We start from the raw sequence: 21,627 nt of genomic DNA on the forward strand, positions 1-21,627 counted from the left end.
TAAACAAAATCCCTCCCTAACAATATCTACTTTTGTTGATCGATGGAAGTATCATAGAGCCAATTGGCTAGTATATATCCATCGATTCATAGAGTCATTCAACCTAAGAGCCAACTGGCTAGTCTCGGATATTGAGACAACTCATCCTGCCTAAGGTTTTTCCGTGGTTTTCCTAAGGCGCTGAGACAAATGTCGGGATGAGCCCTAAAAGAAATGGGCCACGGACCTGCACTCATATCCCCATGAATCTCCCTAATTACTCTAAATTAATTAACAATTACATCTCTCCCCCTCTTCGTAATTGAGCCATCATATAGTCAAATGGCTGGTCTCTAAATTGAGACGATTCAACAAGGCTCATGACAACAATCACCTCCTACATAATAGCCAAATTGGCTAGTCTCTTATATGAGACAACTCATCCTGCCTAAGGTATTCCGTGGTTTTCCTCAGGCGTAAGACAAATGTCGGGATGAGCCCTATAAGAAATGGGCCACGGACTTATATGCCCTTTCCAATAGGCCTATATATTCTCCCTTTATTATAAACGACGTATGCCCTAGTTCAGAACCTATAAATTGTCTATTAAATATACGAGGTCTCTCAATTAGTCGCAAATTGAAAGGACAGGGACATCTCAAATTGCAGATTTAGATTTCACGGCGCTTCTTCCGACGGCCTTCACATGCTTTGTCATCGAACAACAGATGACAGCGTCTCGCCATCCTAACGGCAAACACCAGCCATCTCCTCCTCGCCCCGTTCCGTGATCACTTGATCAAATCTCAGTCCCCCTCGCGTATGTGGTACCTAAGAGGTTACGTCCAATTTCGGCTTCCCCTTCAAAATTTTCTAGAGCTCCTTCAGTGGAGCAGCGTAACCCGGAGTGAGACTAGTGGCCAACAAGCTTGGAGCTCACATATTTAGTTTTGTACAGCCCCCAACCCCTTGCAAGGACGCGTTTTGCGCACCTTTTAAATTTGTCCTCCCAATTCTCTTTCGATTTTTCGATACGCTTTACGTCCAGCAATATCCAGAAGGAAGACAACCTGAACACGGATATTTCCTCGAGTTACATTTACTAAAGTACTTCCAAAGCGTTTAAATAGTCGCAACGTCCTAGGCAGAATTCAGATACGGAAATAGAAGCGCTTTGAGAAGTTTTGGTACAACATCCACACACTGGCAGTAAACCATCTGAAATGGACATGTTCCGCTTTTTATTGTTAAACCTTTTCATCACACGAAGCAAAAACTGTACGGAATGCGAAGTGCCTGCTTACATAAGCAACATGACTAACTGACCTGCGCAAATGCTCCCCACTGCATGGACTGTATTTTACAGAATATACACATAGGGCCCTATTCATAGACATTCTTAGCGCGGGCTTCCGGTGGATGATCAGCAAACTAACGTTTTTCGTATTCATAAACCAGTGATACCGATCTGATATGATATGAATCCTGTACAAGTAACCAGTCGATAGCCGGAGCTAGTTTAGCACGCTCGTAGCGCGGGCTAGCGAAATGTCTATGAATAGCCACGTTACAAACTTCTAGTGCTGTTGGAGGAGTTACAAGAAGCAATTTTAGAACAGAATTGTATGTATGACAACGCTTCAGTTGCTAGTCTGAAGTCCAAATAGGTGTGACTAAAATGCTAGGAAGCCAAGGAAAATCTCTTACGTGCTTGCATATTCGAATGTCTATCCCAAGGGAAAATTTTGCCAGCGGATCGGCAATAACCCTTTCAAAATAATTCACAATATTTCATTTTGACTGTGAACAGAATACCAACACTTTATATTTATTTCGCAATGTATTCGTTCTAATGATTCGTCATTCATTCCATAACTACACCTTAAATAAGATTTACTCCTTATGTAAGTCGTGCAACAAAAATTATAGGGTGCATATGCATAGACATTTCGCTAGCCCGCGCTAAGAGCGTGCTAAACTAGCCCCGGCTATCGACTGATTACTTGTACAGGATTCATATCATATCATATCGCTAACACTGGTTTATGAATACGAAAAACGTTAGTTCGCTGATCATCCACCGGAAGCCCGCGCTAAGAATATCTATGAATATGGCTATTAATATTTAAATTTAATACATTATTTAAAATTAATTGATAAATAGTGTTAATAGACTATCAATTTTCAGATATTCTAAATCAGAAACATTTTCTTTTAACTTAAGGGGAGGCAGAGGTGAAATTTTCGAACAAAACTGAAGAAAAGATGAAAATTTGGTTTTTTCCATTTTTATTATCTTTATTTTCATATTACGATGTTAGTTTTTGATTTTGTGCCCTTTAAAAGTATGAGATTAATACCAAGATAACTGTATTACTATATTATTACCGTAATAAACTAATACTTATCATTATTTATATACCTTCTCTGAACATATAAACAAAAAGAAATATTGAAAATTTCTTACAATATGGTGCATGGAGCATTTTATATTAAACGATATAAAGTTTTACAAAATTATTAATATTTACAGAACTATTGTACTTAGAACGTTGAAACTTGGTATGTCCATTACTAACAACATACTTAGTATCCATGATCAATTTCAAACAAATCGGATAAATTTTGTGGATTTTTAAATATTCACCTCTGCCTCCCCTTAAAAATCTTTAAATCATCACCATAAATTCAACATTTTGAATATGTCATTACTTAATCGTTAATACAAATCAAGGCTAATAGTGGACCAAGACTAAAAGCCTGAGGTTCTCTGTCATTAACAATGAAAATATTGATTACAACAGCGCAAGTCAATCACGAACGAAAGAAAGGTATTACAAAGGTACACGCTCAGATAATTATGTATAGGGACATAATTTTATTTTTACTTCAATTTTTATTGTACCTGAGTTTTTGAATGTACTTCACTCCCACCCCTTCAACCGTCTTCCACACAGATCCAAGATCGCATATACACTCATAGTAGCCACAGTACGTTCCAAAAATATGTTCGCATTTTCCAGTGACGAAAGAGCTTTCAATATTGAATCATTTTCACACAGGTACTATCGTCCATTTGCCTACGTCGCATCCCGGTTTCCCCAACCAGCTTTTATTCGCCAGCTAGTGGCTGGGCTGTCTTAGCTCTTTTCTGAGAACATTAATTTCTGTTAGGAATTGGACGTCTACGTAATATTCCATACTTAACAACTGTTTAAAATAACTTAAACAAAAGGGCCTGTTAAGTAATTAACTGTCACGTGATTTCCCTCCTTTCTACGACCCTACGACATAACCACTTGGACGGACAGTAGATAGTATGTCTGAGTAATTTTATCTTTTCTGGCAGAAGTGAAGATTGAATTTACAGTACGTAAGGTACTCTTTTATAGAGTAGGTACAAAATTATTTCAACATGAGTTACTAGTACGAAGAACTGGTTTTTTATTTTTTATTTGATTATTTAACGACGCTGTATCAACTATTTAGCGTCGATGGAATTGATGATATTTGGCGAGATGAGGCCGAGGATTACGAAGAACTGGTAATTGGAATTAAGTACAATATGCTATAGTGCGATAATATGCACATTAGAACTGAAGTCTGTATCGAAATGTGTTTAAATATCCACATTGTGATTATTTTTCAATTTAACTTCATTCTCTATATTGTACGCTAATGTGTTGTAGACAGTATAATATACACTGCATAATGAATACGTCCACATGGACAGCTCAGTTCGTGAGTAAAAACACTCATTGTTAATACTGTACTGTACTTTGATTAAACAAAAACCTAATGAAAATGATCAAACTCAAAAGCGCAATATTTCCTAGTTTACGTAAATGGATGAACTACTTTTCTTCCCTCCTATACCCAGTAAAGTGATTTGTTTGTATATTACGTCAGTATCATCGAACTCCAGTCGTTGAAGGGGATAGCAAACGGCGTTGATCCAGAGGTATAGACAAGTTAATATTAAAAATGTTAGTAAAAATAAAATGATGTCCCTGTATAAATGTAGACTACAATGATTTTAAAAAGAACGTAACATTTTTTTCTAAGAGTGTTGTTAAACAGATGTTTTATTCGTATTTAAGGATCAAGATTGCTATCAGTATTTGTGCTCATAATGAAATATTTATATTTTCTCTACAAAAGTGATGTATGCCATGCTGTCCATTTACGACGGATGAAATATGCGTTGTGAATGTACACGGCACAGTTAATTAATTTAAATGAACGATAACAAATTTAAAAGAATGTAACATTTTTTATGTAATAGTGTTGCTAGTAAACATATATTTCATTCCTGTTTAGGGGTTGAGATTTCTGTTTATGTTTGTTCTGATAATGAAATATTTATATCTTCAGTCCGAAAAAGGGAGGACGCCGTTTTGTCCACACACAATGGATGAAATATACAGTGCGAATGCTATTGCACTCCCATTGTTCAATTATTTAGCACTGATTGTGAATGGGATTGTATAAATAACTGAACATGAAGGTACAGTTGCATTACAACAGCCCAAAAATATTACTCTCCCTGATAGGAAGGAAGTAGACAAAGAGATTGATAGATAACAAAAAAACTCAATCATAATCAAGAGTGTTTCCCAGTACTTGTTAATTTAAGTACATTTTCGTAACGAAACTAACGATATATGAATCGTGAGTTGCAGAAAACCCACATGTCCACTTGCGTAAATTTTTGAGGAGGCACATAAAACGGATAATCTTCAAAATCATTTGGTATTTTTAAGTGTCTATTCTTTTTATCAAAGCATAATAACTTCTAGTGTTTTGGCATACATGAACTTTAATTTTTATACATCTTAATTACACAACTTTTAACACTGTATCACTTCGGAATATGTATGATAAGAACTTTCTTGTGTTAAATTTTAACGTACCTTGTTAACATGTTTCGACCTATTTTGGGTCATCTTCAGAACTGGTCGTTGTTGGTCTTGGCGCCACTTCTTGTTTCCTGTGAGGGTGCGTTCGTAGTGTAGAGTCAAAGACTGTATGTGTTTTGAAATTGAGTTGTGTGTTGAGAATATCGTTGGGGTGTGTTTTCGTGTGTCTATATATTTCATATTGTTCTAGTGTGTTGAGTTTCTGGGTTTTTGGTTGGATTTTTTTTTATTTTATTAGGTTATTTTACGACGCTGTATCAACATCTAAGGAAATTTAGCGTCTGAATGAAATGAAGGTGATAATGCCGGTGAAATGAGTCCGGAGTCCACCACCGAAAGTTACCCAGCATTTGCTCCTAGTGGGTTGAGGAAAAATCCCGGAAAAAACCTCAACCAGATAACTTGCCCCGACCGGGTTTTGGTTGGATGTGCAGTATTTCAATGTCTGTGTTGATGTCTCTGTAGGTGTGGTTGGCATTTGTGATGTGTTCTGCATATAATTTTTCTTTATTTTTTGTGGGAAAAAAACTGAATAGTCTGGACATGTGTGATTTCTGCAATTCACAACTAGTAAGAATAATTTTATTTCATTCAAACAATTTTCATGTGAACTCGACGGAGGACAATTCATTTTGCCTTACAAAGAACTTTAAATGTGTATTGTATTTATTTATACTGCAAGTGGGCATACAATGTACAATCTTTACAGTCTGTTCTTCACAAGTACCCACAAAAATTCCTGGAAACGTCACGGGCTACATTATTGTCTCGCCATTCCAGTCCATAGGGAAAATGTATGACTAAACAAACCTACCATTCGCTCGTTTGCATACTCTCTCTCGCTATCATAATATTAATACTCGATCACAACGCGATAACACGCTAGAAATTCCACTTCACACATCATCTCTGTATTCCTCATCTTTCACTGTTGTTACCTCTCGTCACTGGAACTCTCTGCCGCCTGAAGTCAAGGGCTGCCGAACATTGAAATCTTTCAAATCCAAGTTAGAAAATTATCTTATGACGAGTTGCCAAACTAACTTACTATTATGACAAGTGTTGTATTGCATGTTTCCACGTATTCACATTTTTTATGTTCTAGTGATATTTAACTTATTTTATATTTTTGTTTTCATATTTTCCGATAATGGTATATCTATAATGTGAGAAGTTGAGCTATATATAATCATAATTTTCCTTACTGTGTGTACTTAAAAATATTGTATTCATTGTATGCTTTGTACTGCACTATTTTATTACTACTATTAGTATTATTATTTTTTTCATTATTATTATTATTATTATTATTATTATTATTATTATTATTGTCTTATTTTTTATACTTTGTATGTCTCATTTATTGTGACATGCTGTTCACATTTTATTATGCTTTTTTTCTTTCTTTCTGTATGTTATATATTATGTCTGATTTCTACTGACTTCTTGTTTACATTTTATTATTGTTATCTTATTCAGTTTTGTGTGTAAAATTGTAGTGTACTTTGTAAATTTATAGTGTTTTTTGTAACGCAATTTTACTCCTGGATGAGTGTTAGAGAAGGCCGTATGGCCTTTACTCTGTCAGGTTAAATAAATCATTATTATTATTATTATTATTATTATTATTATTATTATTATTATTATTATTATTATTATTATTACAACTTCAAGGAGGAATTCAAAAATACATTTTTATAATTGACTTCACTGTTACTTCAAAACATTTTCTTCCTTGTTCCGTTGAAAGCAATATATCCCATTTCCGAATATATTCGGTGGCAAGCATGAACGATATATTTCTCTGAAGGAGTCCTACCAAGTGCTGTACGAAAGTACAATGGCTTGTCTGTAAATTTTGTACCATACGCCGCAAAGTGCAGGATTCTATCCAATGCATGTCTCCGCACTGATATAGAAATGAATAGCTTTCTACATTTATTATTTTCTTACGGTGTCATTAATGTTAATGAACTTTCAGTAGTACCTAAGGCATAGCACTCTCTGAAAACCTTAGATCACTATGTTTGCATACCGCATGCGATCGCTTGCTTCAATCAACAATGTTCTTGGTAAACTATTACCTCGCATTTAGTTACAGCTCTAAAATTTCACACATAGAGTTTAATAAGTGATAATCTCAACAACGCTACCAAGTTAGAAATGTCGAAAATAACAAATACAAAGAAAAAACAGTTTTAATGATTTTATAATTTATAAATACGGTGTGTGTTGTGTATAGAGGGAGATGCAATGTGGTTAGAGTTATTGGGTTAATGGTTCAGCACATATAAACCTATTGAAAATAGATTAAAACATTTAGTATCACAAAGTCAAACTTTGCTGTTTCCATTTCAGTACATTAATACTGTTCAAACTTACCGCGATTTAGGTGGAGTGGCTCAGACCCGTGAATCACGATCCATTTTGTGGTGCACACAACGATCCGTATGGTAGAAAACCGTCTACAGTATGGTAGTGCTGGGGTTCGTATCTCGATCTGTAAAGCATAAACATTCCACATAATACTTTAGGCTTACGTCATTTTCCTCTAATAATAATAATAATAATAATAATAATAATAATAATAATAATAATAATAATAATAATAATAATAATAATTCTTTGTTTATAGTGGCAGAGTTAAGGCCATAGTGCCTTCTCTTACACTCTACCAGGTCGCAAAGTATACAAGCAGTTAAAATTTGACAAAAATTTAAAGAACAGAATACTAACATATTACAAAATAATAATAATAATAATAATAATAATAATAATAATAATGATAATAATAATAATAATAATAATAATAATAACAATAATAATAGCATAATAAAATCGACACTAAACAACATGAAAATAATACCATAATAGAAAAAAAAAGGAAGTAAAATACATTGGAAGCAACTCATTTAGTACAAATGATTAATATGGAAAAACGTAAGGAAGAATACTTGGATCATTAAGAAATAGGCCTACAGTATTTCATGGTTGTATTCACTCACTCATTTATTTATTTATTTATTTATTTATTTATTTATTTACTCATTTACTCATTTACTCATTCACTCAATGACTCATTCACTCAATCATTTATTATTTATTTATTTATTTACTTATTTACTTACTTATTTATTTATTTAACCTGGTAGAGATAAGGCCATCAGGACTTCTCTTCCCCTCTACCAGGGGATTACAACTACAATATTAAGAATACAATTACAATTATAATTGCAATTAATATTAAATTTACAAATAAAATAAAAATCAAAGTACTAAAAGATTAACTGATTAATAAAGGCTAGACAGTTTATTGTAAAAGTTAAGAAGAGAGGAAATTAGGATACTTAGGATATCGATTTCAGTTGAATATAAAACTAACATGTTAATGTGTTATTTCTATACGCCTGTATGTGAAAGCTTCAAAATTCATACAGTAATCCCAGTTCTTGACAAATACATGATAACGGCAAAACCATTTTTCAACTTTCCGCTCTATCATTTACATAAAATGTCAATAATCCTCCCGTTCTCTGTTAAAATTTCCTTTCACTCAAGGCGTTCTTGAAATGCCGAAACTGTTGAAAACCACATGAAGACTGTACGAAGAAATCTGTAAAATTTCCCAATGCATTCGCTGCTAGGTCCTCTTGATAATTTTTTAGATACGAACGCACGGTGTAGTGCAACAAGATGAAACATTTTCGTTATTCATTTAAGTGTATTTCTCTTTATGTTTGCACTGAAATTATTATTTTAGTTTATAAATTTTCTTGTGTTCACAATCGCCGTCACTGAGAAATTGATACAACACTCGTCTGGTTTTGACGTACTTCATATCCTCGACTCCGTCTTAGATAGCGATTTCACAACTAATCTTCTCACTGGTGTGTCGATATCTCCTTTATGACACCGAAAGTGTTCCATAATATGACACAAATACGTTAGCACGTGAGGCGAAAGAAATGGATTTCATTCAATGGCCTCTTACACCATGAACTTTATTTTGTGTCTCACTAAATATTTAAGAAAACAAATAAACCGCAATTCTGGAAAATCCCTATCATGAAAGAAATAGACAAGTGAATCAGAAGGACCTGCATTCGAAGAAACACCTTCAAGCAAGCGTTTCTGAATCTTTCTACTCCCAAGGAAGCCTTGAATTAGCCTACATTTCAGGCCTAAAGAAAATCTCTACATAAAAGAAATCTATAGCTCACAGCAGTGGCGGCTCGTAGGTATTCAATTAAGGGGGGCTGCGTACAAAATAAACCAAGCAACTTACTTTATTTAAAGGTTAGTTCCATGCGCCTTATCTTGTAAGTGTCTTTAAATGAGACAGGCTAATGTTAGTAGATTTACTGGCATTTAAAAGAATCCTGCGGACAAAATTCCGGCACACCGGCGACGCTGATATAACCCCTGCAGTTGCGAGTGTCGTGAAATAAACCGCAATTTAATTTTTTATATGCAGATTTGAACCTTAGAAATATCTAACTGGGCGATGTTGTAGTTGGTTGTATAATATATATACATGATACATCCATAAATGAACTGAGCCAGAAATTGAATTCAGGCACCAGGGCGCTTGCCTCACTTATTGCGATGTTAGATGTTTCAGATTCCATTATGGTTTGAAAACATTCTAGCAATGGCTCCTTCTTATCATGAATAGCATATACTGTTCTTATTTTAAATCCATCTTGTTGCCCCAACTGATGGAATTGTCTTTGAAACACATTAATCTAATACAGACTGTGTGGAGATCGAGAGAAGAAAGCAGGGATACTGGATAAATTAGAAAAAAATATGCGAGCCTTTGTATTTTGTTTAGCGGCTCTTTCCATTATGAGATTCAACTGATGGGCACTTAATTTCACATTTCTCCTGAATTGTTAAGGTAATGAACTTAATAGACTGTAAATAATGTACAGAATTAAACATTGTTGCACTTGTTATACCCACAACATTAAAGAAAATGTATTTAAAACTCCGCGCTACTGACAAACTGCTGCAAATTTTGCAATGCCTAGAAAATCTGGATTCAGGGCAAGGGGCAGCAGGGGGAGGGGTAAAACTAACGCGCAAAGCATCCGAGACGAGACTGGCAGCTCCAGGGGAGGAAGTGGTTCACCCTATAGTCCTTGTCTCTTGTTTCGCTCTGACAGCACCAGGGGAGGAAGTGACTTCACAAACGATTGCGTGCATGTCATTGAGAGCGAAATTTTGTTAAAAATTCGAGCCGCTAAATAGAGACTGTATAATAAATGTTTTTCACAACATAAAACGAGACAAGAGCCACAAATGTCTGGGGGTGCTGCAGCTCCGCAGCCCCTCTTCGAAAGCCGCCCCTGGCTCACAGTATGTTGCTATCATTAGTAAGTCGATCGTAAAATAATGCTGCAAAAATTGTCATTGCTTTCAAATGGATACGTTTTTCATCTGTATATATTGTCCAACTTATCGGTATATTCTTCTATGATTTCTCTTTCCATATGAAGAGTCCACTGCAAGAATGATGGATGTCACTTTCTTGTCGAAAATGAACCAAGACTGTCAATGCATAGCTTAAGACATATAGAATGTACATAGAGAGTTATATGGCATTAACACTGATACTCATTGTCCAGTAATGATCGGAAAATCTCAGTTAAGCTTTGAGCGCTAAGCATTTCAAACTTTCAATTGCTTCTCCTGCAAAATGTATTCCAAATGACGTCTATCATTCTTGCAGTGGACTCTTCATATATGAATATATTTACTGTAATTAAGAAATAAATGGAATAGCTATAGGAAATTATTCTTCTTTTCCGGTGTCAAATTAAAAATAATAGCCTGATATTAATTTATGTCATATAAGAAGCTAACGAAGTGTAATATGTGCAAGATTACGTTATCCTAATTGAAACTAAAAGTAATTTCAGCCAGAATTTCTTTAAAATGACAAAGAAACGACAAACAAAATGTAGTTATGCTCAGTTTATTCTTTTAAGTACCACATCAAGTGATCTGCTGTTCGCTCCTACCTTATTCTAGAGAAATTTTTTCGCCACATTCCATATCCTCAGGAATGGTGAAATCCTAGATAGCTTTCCGTTGGGTTCCTAGAGAGAGTAGATCGATGATTAATAGATATCGTGGAATGTCGTAAGGGAACCGGGAGTACCTTTGTTAAGCTACCACGAAAACATTTTTTCTACCACAAATTCCACTTGGATTCACCAAGACTTCAACCCGGTTCTCCAAAGTGGAGAGTAAAAAGTTAAATCATTAGCTTAAGTCAGGCCTGCAGAACTGTAGCTCTTGAGAGCGACTGCTTTCCTCCCCTCTTTTACCTCACCCACCTTTTCTACTTGTGCGGTCACGGCGTTCTAGTTACGCTCGGCTGAATCAACATTCATTCTCGGGGCGGAATTCGATCATCCTCAATAGAAGTGGAGTGAGACTGACGTCATAGTTCCCCTACTTTGCGAGTTCTGCAGGCCTGGCTTAAGTGAAAATGTTAATTAATTTATGAAAGGTATGCTCGACGAATTTAATGTCAATAAAGGTTCTAAACTAATTTTAATTCACGCTATTTAAACATAGAAATTGACTGACAATAACAAATGATACGGTAAATAAGAGCCATAAGTAATGGGTAGTTTATATACTGTGTGTGCGTGTATATATATATATATATATATATATATATACACACACACACACATATATATATGTGACAGGCAGAGAGACAAACACGAGAATCTTCTACAAAATCAAGTGGAAATACACATTCGATATTTGTACAGGGTTAAGTACCATTAAAAGAAGACTTAGTGACCTAAATGTTAATACAAATTGTAAAACGCAAAAAAGTAGGTTCGAAATATGTCGAATGTTTTGTACTAACACTTAAGTAAAATTTCTATACATAATTAGTGAAGACAATCCGGTTGCATTGGAACTTAAAATTATAGTAAAAGCACATTGATAACTCATAGATCTCATATTACCTAGGCCTATATCACTACCAAAAGGGAGAGTTAAACCTAAAATGATTCGCCGTGAATAACTTGAGATTTGCATTACGGCTGGCAGAAACTTTGGAGAAAAACGTAACAGGAAAATCAGTCCAAGCGAGAAACGAATTCCAGCTCGAGTGTACCTAACCTCAGCAGACAAATCTGCCTATCGCCTGAGCTACGCCCGTGATTTTTTATAAATATGTTACCATTAAGAAGAAAACGAAAGAAAATTATTTATTCTCAAACACATAAATTTATAATGAGAAATTACGGATCGACGCAATTTTATCACCACATCTTGCGGAAACTGTAGCGATCTCTTGGAAACTTCGGTTAAGAAAGCCTGAAAAAGTCTGTGTCTACTAGATGTGTTAAATCGGGCCTTGAGAACCCTCTTGCGGCGGGGAGTTTTACGGCAGCCGTCGATCGTCATATCTCAGTGGCATTATGACTTACCCAATTTATTTCCTCCGTCGGAAGACGGCTCGAGTATGAAGAAGGAATGGTGAAATAACAAGCGGTATAAAAGACAACTTGGGATGAAAACCTCATCAATCACCTTCAATTTCCAAAACAAATTCCACATCAATATCAAGTATACAGGGTTTAAATTCTCAAATATATTTTGCATTTGTACAGGAAAATGCAGAAGGTACAAAGACAACTCAAGAAGGAAACCTGATCTATCACTTCCTTCCCCCATAACAAATTCCACGTCAACTATCCAGGATTTAAATCACAAATTGTACTTACACTTGTAGAAGAAGAAGTGCAGGGACATCATTTTATTTTTATTCAATTTTTATTTTACCTGAGTTTTTTAATGTACTTCACTCCCACCCCTTCTACTAACGAAGATCCAACTGTCCTCCACACAGAACCAAGGCCGCATATACGAGTAAGCAGTATTGAGTTAGTGAATATAGTACGTTTCAGAAATATGTTCGCGTTTTCCAGTGACGAAAACTTCCAATATTGAATCATATTTTCGCACAGGTACTGTCGTCAGTTTGTCTATGTCGCATCTCGATTTTCCCCACCTGCTTCTGCTCGCTCCACTGTAAAGACTAGTGGCTGGGCTTTCTTAGCTCTTTTCTGAAAACTTTAATTTCTGTTAGGAATTGGACGTCTACGTAATATTATACAACTGTTTAAAATAACTCAAATAAAAGGGCCTCGTTAAGTAATTAACTGTCACGTGATTTCCCCCCTTTCTACGATCCTGCGACATAACCACTTGGACGGAGAGTAGATAGCATGTCTGAGTAATTTTATCTGTGCGGATCGGGCAGAAGTGAAGATTGAATTTACTCTTTTATAGAGTAGGTACAGAATTATTTCAACATGAGTTACTAAGTCTGAAGGACGAAACTGGTAACTGGAATTAGATGCAATAATCTATAGTGCGATAATATGCACAAAAGAACTGAAGCCTGTATCGAAATGAACGGCCAACATTTTCAAAAATGTGTTCAAATATCTATATTATGATTGTGTTTCAATTTAACTTCATTCTCTATATTGTATGCTAATCTGCTGTAGACAGTATAATATACACTGCATAATGAATACGTCCGAATGGATAGGCCTAGCTCAGTTCTTGAGTTAATACAGTACTGTATTTTGATTAAACGAAAACCTAATGAAAATTATCAAACTCAAAATCGCGATATTTCCTAGTTTACGTAAATGGATGAACTACTTTTCTTTCCTCCTGTACCTAGTAAAGTGATTTGTTTGTATTTACGCCAGTATCATCGAATTCCAGTCGTGGAAGGGGGTAGCAAACGGTGTTTCCGGTTCTAAATCGTTGATCCAAAGGTATAGCCAGGTTAATATTAGAAATGTTAGTAAAAATAAAATGATGTCCCTGTAGTAGGTTTCATGCACTTCTGATTCGAAAATACCATATCCATAATTTTTTCCCCGCTAGTTTTGCAATTCGTCCCACTGTGCATTGGTGTAGCAGACTTATTCACCTATGTAAAAACAGATCGGCAGTATTTCTGCAAAAAATGTATGACTGTATGTCTGTTGTATGCGAACAAACCTGCTAACAAGAACAATTTGGATTCGTCAACATGCTACATTTCCCGCTACGAAAAGTCTGAAGAGACTTTTTTAAACACGTTAATGATTTTCATGTGATTTCAACAAGCGCACGATTTATTTATAGAAGATTAGAGGTAATAAGTACACAAAACTCACAATAAAAATGTAAATTGGATTTCAATATTTAATACACTGCCGTTTATCTTCAAAGGGTAACCAAATCCAATTATTTTATACTTTGTCTAAAACTGCGATTCTCTTTTCTTTTGCACGGAGCTTCGTCAGCAATTCCTTTGACTAAGTTCTGTGCATATTAAAAACCTAAGTGCTTCATTTAGCGATGTCACTTTGTCTTTGTAGCGGGTGCCGGGGTTGGCCTCACTTCTTCTGACTCTTGATTTTAGGACGGCGCGGCGTACCTCGTCCAACCATGCCTCGTTACCGACGCGTCGCGACGGCGCAATCAGCAGTCATTCCACGCAAAAATCCGTCTAGAATAGCTCAGATGGTGACTTTGCAATGCTATCCTACTCACTTACTTACAAATGGCTTTTAAGGAACCCGAAGATTCATTGCCGCCCTCACATAAGCCCGCCAGCGGTCCCTATCCTGTGCAAGATTAATCCAGTCTCTATCATCATACCCCAACTCCCTCAAATCCATTTTAATATTACCCTCCCATCTACGTCTCGGCCTCCCTAAAGGTCTTTTTCGCTCCGGTCTCCCAACTAACACTCTATATGCATTTCTGGATTCGCCCATACGTGCTACATGCCCTGCCCATCTCAAACGACTGGCTTTAATGTTCCTAATTATGTCAGGTGAAGAATACAATGCGTGCAGTTCTGTGTTGTGTAACTTTCTCCATTCTCCTGTAACTTCATCCCGCTTAGCCCCAAATATTTTCCAAAGCACCTTATTCTCAAACACCCTTAACCTATATTCCTCTCTCAGAGTGAGAGTCCAAGTTTCACAACCATACAGAACAACCGGTAATATAACTGTTTTATAAATTCTAACTTTCAGATTTTTTGACAGCAGACTGGATGATAAGAGCTTCTCAACCGAATAATAACACGCATTTCCCATATTTATTCTGCGTTTAATTTCCTCCCGAGTGTCATTTATATTTGTTACTGTTGCTCCAAGATATTTGAATTTTTCCACCTCTTCAAAGGATAAATCTCCAATTTTTATATTTCCATTTCGCACAATATTCTGGTCACGAGACATAATCCTATACTTTGTCTTTTCGGGATTTACTTCCAAACCGATCGCTTTACTTGCTTCAAGTAAAATTTCCGTGTTTTCCCTAATCGTTTGTGGATTTTCTCCTAACATATTCACGTCATCCGCATAGACAAGAAGCTGATGTAACCCGTTCAATTCCAAACCCTGCCTGTTATCCTGGACTTTCCTAATGGCATATTCTAGAGCGAAGTTAAAAAGTAAAGGTAATAGCTATCCTACACAAAATGAAAATTCATTACTATTATTCTCGTGGTTGGCACCATTCCCTTCTCTAGACGCCTTGATAGCTCAGTTGGTAGAGCGGCGACTGCGGACCTAACTTCAAATCTCGGCGAAGGCGGATTTTTATTAATTGTAGTGGACAAGATCATGGTTGTGAGGATTTTTCTGCAAATATTCTCCTTTTTCCTTCGTCATTCCAACAACATTCTCCACAATAATTCCCCTTTCATTAGCATCTATGTGTAGAAAAATACAGCATCTCCTGTGTTTGCATAACGCCGAATCGGCCTAGCGGGCCTTACTCGCGGTTTGTCGACAGGTTGATCGATGGCAGTGGTAATCGATTCTAGACGACACACAGGCACCGAATTTACCTAAGTTTTCCCTCCATCTGACAGAGGTATGACGAATCATATAAATCTGTGAGTTATGACAGTACGGCATAAGGACTTGAAGGCTGGAGAGAAATGCGTGTTCTAGGGGCGTCTTAGCTAGGCAACACCTGGAGCTAGTACAGTCATAACAATAGTTAAATTAAGTACAGTAACTTCAGATGAACAACACGAAATAAAATGGGAAGTAGCCCACAACCTAGCTGGGGTGTTTTGTGACCCCAAGTCCAAATATTCGAAATTAAATTACAAATAAATATGTAAAAAAGCAAATATATATACAAATTAATTTAGAGAGTATAATAGAAGCATATATAGAATTTTGAATGAACAGAACTACATTCTGCCAACTTGCAAGCGTATGTAAAAAGTATGGTGTCAGAAAAGACCTCAGATAAGTTGCGGAGGTTAAAAATAATGGAGTTTTTTATCAATTCGAATTAGAGACTATTAAGTGACACATTAAATATATTCCTCTTAATTATTTCTGGTTTAACAATTTCATAGCCAATTTAGGGACTAATTTTGAATTCCTTGACGATAACAGCCAAATTCGCCAAAACTTCTTGCAACATGCGACAACAATGACAGGTATGCCACCAAACTAGGAGATTATTAACAAAAAAAGACTTATGAGCTGCTGGCAGGAAGTCAAAAGGAGGATAGCGATGGCAAAGGAAGCTTTCAATAGAAAAAAGAGCATCTTCCGCGGACTTCTGGAAAAAGGACTAAGAAAAAGAACACTGAAGTTTTTTTGTGTGGAGTGTGGGATTTTATGGGAAAGAAACATGGACATTATGACGAAGTGGAAGAGAAATGATTAAAAGTACTTTAAATGTGGATAAGAAGAATAATGGAGCGTGTAAAATGAACATACATAATAAGAAATGATGCTGTACTAGAAAAAGTGGGTGAAGAAATATCAATGCTGTAACTGATCAGGAAGAGAAAAAGCAACTGACTGAGTCTATGGCTACGAAGAAACTGTCTACTGAAGGATGCACTGGAAGGAATGGTGACCGGAAGAAATGTTCGTGGCAGAACATTAGACAACATTAAGATATATGGATCATATGCGGAGAATAGGAGGAAGGCGGGAAATAGGAAAGACTGGAGTTTGCAATGAAAGACCTGTTCTAGGACAGAACACTATGAATTAATTAATATTGTCTGCTACAGACGATGTATTACTCTTCCTTTGTTTGAATTGGTCTCTTCGGCGACTCGCTCGAGCACTGGATTCGAACATGACATTTAGACTCGGTCGGATTCAACCTCGGAGAGAGCTGCGTGTAGCCTACCAACTGGGCTGCCGCTGCTTATATTTTATTTTGTGCTCACATACTCGGCCTGCAGATCTGTTTCGGTGTTTATAGAACATGACATGCCGAATGTTGAGATTTAATTTTGAAACACTACGAACCGCCTCCTTTCTAATGCTGAACAACCATTCATCACTATTCCTTATGAATCACGCCATCATTTCCCGCGACAGACCTACCACCTATCAGTGAATTATCGCCTTGGCGAAAGTTATTTCTGTGGGCATGACGTAAAACTATGATATTGTGGAGACATGCAAAAAGGTAAAAAATTTCATTTATATATTTATTTATTCATTTATTCATTCAATCATTCATTCATTCATTCATTCATTCATTTAATTAATTAATTAATTAATTTATTTATTTATTTATTTATTTATTTATTTATTTATTTATTTATTTATTTATTCTGGTAGAGTTAAGGCCATGAGTCCTTCTCTTCCACACAACCAGAAATAAAATACATAATAATACAATGACAAAAATACGAAAGTCATACTTAAAAATAATTTCCATGTACATTAAGAAGCTTACATGGGCTATAATGAAATATTAACTAAACATGATACATAATTAAGTTATTTACAATTCATATCCTAATTCTAATTTATGATAGATCTAAATGACAATTTATATACATACAGAGCACTCTATAAAAAAAATCGGCTAACACTCACAAATCAATTTCATGTAAAAGTATGCAATTCTTAATTCAAATTGATTAACCGTTCGGCAATCCCTGACATGACGAGGTAAGGAATTCCATAGGCGACAAACTGACACTGTGAAAGAGGATGAATAGAAAGAGGTACGATGACGTGGAATGGATAATAAGGCCTGATGTTAATTCCGTAACGTTCTAAGATATTTAAAGCGAGTTCTCAGATATTTTGGAGTAGAAGTGAATAATATTGTAAACAGAAGAGATAAAGAATGTGCTATTCTACGTTCCTTTAGGCGGACCCAAGAAAGAACTTCAAAATATGGCGATATGTGGTCAAATTTACGAGTATTGCAGATGAAGCGGACACACACGAATGAAGCAAAATAACAAAACAAAAGCAGCAATTGAGACTGCGAGGATACGAAAGTCGGTTTTACGACCACAAGTCTACATGATGAATCATTTGGCTGTCTTCACCCTTGACATGCAAAATTCAACTGATGGGCAGGCACGAAGCGTGAAACAAAACGGTTTTAAAAAAGAAGATTTTGCTCTCGTATTATACGAAATATAGAGAAATAGTGTTACAATGGGAAAATTAAGACACAATCATTATAACATTTCCATAAAGATGAATGTTGTTAGCATTAATGATATGGAATACTTGGGTTTGGGAGAACAGTCTTAGTGTGTGCAACAGTATCTCCTGAACTATTAGAGAGATTTTATCGACATTCACTGCCAACGATTCAATTTATCAGAGACTGATGTGAATGCAATGTAGGCCTAAGTGTTCAGCAAATGATCATTCATTCATATTGAAGTAATTACAATATAAGAATAGTTATTTTACGTGATACCATGTAAAATGACACACATACATTTAAAATATCATCATAATCACCAACTTTACACTTTATTGACACATATGACATTTCTTTTGCTTTTATGTCTTAAAATGTGTCTCAGTGAAACGTACAGCAGAGTTCGTATAGGTCAGTTTCTGTCAGATGCATTTCTAATTCACTGTGGGCTAAAGCAAGGAGATGCACTATCACCTTTACTTTTTAACTTTGCTCTAGAGAATGCCATTAGGAAAGTCCAGGATAACAGAGAGGGTTTGGAATTGAACGGGTTACATCAGCTTCTTGTCTATGCGGATGACGTGAATAAGTTAGGAGAAAATCCACAAACGATTAGGGAAAACATGGGGATTTTACTGGAAGCAAGTAAAGAGATATGTTTGGAAGTAAATCCTGAAAAGACAAAGTATATGATTATGTCTCGTGACGAGAATATTGTACGAAATGGAAATATAAAAATCGGAAATTTATCTTTCGAAGAGGTGGAGAAGTTCGAATATCTTCGAACAACAGTAACAAATATAAATGATACTCGGGAGGAAATTAAACACAGAATAAATATGGGAAATGCGTGTTATTATTCGGTCGAGAAGCTTTTATCATCCAGTCTGCTGTAAAAAATCTGAAAGTTAGAATTTATAAAACAGTTATATTACCGGTTGTTCTTTATGGTTGTGAAACTTGGACTCTCACTTTGAGAGAGGTACATAGGTTAAGGGTTTTTGAGAATAAGGTGCTTAGGAAAATATTTGGGGCTAAGAGGGATGAAGTTGCAGGAGAATGGAGAATGTTACAAAACACAGAAATGCACGCATTGTATTCTTCATCTGACATAATTAGGAACATTAAATTCAGACGTTTGAGATGGGCAGGGCATGTAGCACGTATGGGCGAATCCAGAAATGCATATAGAGTGTTAGTTGGGAGGCCGGAGGGAAAAAGACCTCTAGGGAGGCCGAGACGAAGATGGGAAGATAATATTAAAATGGATTTGAGGGAGGTGGGATATGATGATAGAGAATGGATTAATCTTGGTCAGGATAGGGACCGCTGGCGGGCTAATGTGAGGGCGGCAATGAACTTCCGGGTTCCTTAAAACCCAGTAAGTAGGTAAGTAAGTAAGTACTTTTTATATCAATGCTGTACCTTACTTTTTGGATTAAGGAAAGCCATCTGAGATCTATTAAAATACTTAATATATTTAATATTTAATTTATTTTTTGTACGGTTGGTTAATTAAATATTTCGTAATTGTTGAAATTGGTTGAGATATTGTACAGTAGCCGTTAAAAATGTTGCTAGGAATGCATTACTTTCTCCAGCGGAATGCTAAGGATGATTTAGTGTGTTGCAAAATGCTTGTGCTGTGCTTTGATATTTGAGTTCTGAGTCGTTTTCATATTATACTTTTGTATTTCTCTCGTTGTTTCGATTGTGTTATTGCTTTGTAACTTTATTATTTTCTGAAACTTTGTCATTTAATTTGTTTATATTGCGAGTAAATCTGCATTTTGTTTTCTATCTATATTTTGTTGTGTTTCTTGTGTTCTATTTGTATTTGTTGTTTTTTGTGTAAATCGTGTTTGTTCACTTTTGTACTCTACCAACGTTACCACGTGCCCATTTGTAATGTAATAAATAAATAAAAAAATTAAAAGTAAATTACAATAAATAGATAACTACATAAACAAACAGAACCGTTCAATAAAAGAACTAAATAAATAAACGCAAGCATTAACGAAAAATAGATTACTGAAGGAACGAGCAAATGAACGATCAAACAAGTACGCAAACAGGAAAGCAAACAACAAATATAGAAATGAATAAACAATGATTGAAAATAACATGAAAGCTGGAATACTATAGGCAACACAATAAAGGATCTGAATTCTTGGAAAATAAATATTTCGTAAAAGACAATATGTAACATTCCTTAAATATTCTTAAACCGGACCCTGGAATATTTTACACACTCTTCTTTATTTGCGCCTAACGAGGATGTATGAAGTGCGACGATAATTAGCGTCAGTATATTTGTGATAGCGAAACGGTATTTTTGAAAGTGAAATCGATCATCATGGTTACCTGACATTAGTCCTGCAATTAGGGAAACCTCTGAGAAGAATCTAACCAATCGGCATAACAGCTATTTGAACCCATAATTGAACGCAGCCTCAGTTCCGGAGACTAGCTCCTAAGCTTTGACTTAAAGGGTCGTATTCATAGACATTTTTAGCGCAGGCTTCCAGTGGATGATCAGCGAACTAATATTTTTCGTATTCATAAACCAGTGTTAGCGATATGATATGATATGATATGAATCCTGCACAAGTAACCAGTCGATAGCCGGGGCTAGTTTAGCATGCTCGTAGCGTGGGCTAGCGAAATGTCTATGAATAGCACCCTAGATTACATTTATTACAATATTGAAACTATTGTGTCCAGATTTGATTAAATATTTGGAAGTTCAATTATTAATATTAAATTAATTATTATTAATTGTTTAATATTCAACAGTGCTTATAAATCTTATGTATTTTTATTTTTATAAGTGACAGGATAGGTTTATAAGGAAATGTACAACTGTGATTATGTGTAGGCCTAATTCTGACTAATATTAATATAATCTTAAAGAATGATTTATATCTGAAATGTATTTTTAAATACTAGCAATATCACAAAAATTTATATGCTACATTTTCCTTTACAAAATTAATGCACTAACAAATAGTTACTGAAATTGTACAAGGTGGTTATAATTAAACTGACGGTGTTCAGCGTGGCTGCCATATGCCTGGCCTGCGTTTGACACTGGTAGAATTTTTCCATCCATTAATAGTATTTTATTGGGTTATTTTACGACGCTGTATCAACATCTAGGTTATTTAGCGTCTGAATGAAATGAAGGTGATAATGCCAGTGAAATGAGTCCGGGGTCCAGCACCGAAATTTA

General features: G+C 35.5%; 1 protein-coding gene across 1 annotated transcript in view; it reads right to left on the minus strand.

Annotated features, from left to right (window-relative positions):
- Positions 1-7,400, minus strand: part of LOC138707451 (cell adhesion molecule Dscam2-like) — a 1,157,632-nt gene extending 1,150,232 nt beyond the window's left edge. Inside the window, exon 1 of the mRNA XM_069836919.1 lies at positions 7,281-7,400. The gene's annotated coding sequence lies outside the window, so the exon portion shown is untranslated. The remainder of the gene's footprint in view (positions 1-7,280) is intronic.
- Positions 7,401-21,627: the final 14,227 nt, after the last annotated feature.

The sequence above is a fragment of the Periplaneta americana genome, chromosome 10 (assembly GCF_040183065.1).
Source record: "Periplaneta americana isolate PAMFEO1 chromosome 10, P.americana_PAMFEO1_priV1, whole genome shotgun sequence".
Classification (NCBI taxonomy): Eukaryota; Metazoa; Arthropoda; class Insecta; order Blattodea; family Blattidae; genus Periplaneta; species Periplaneta americana.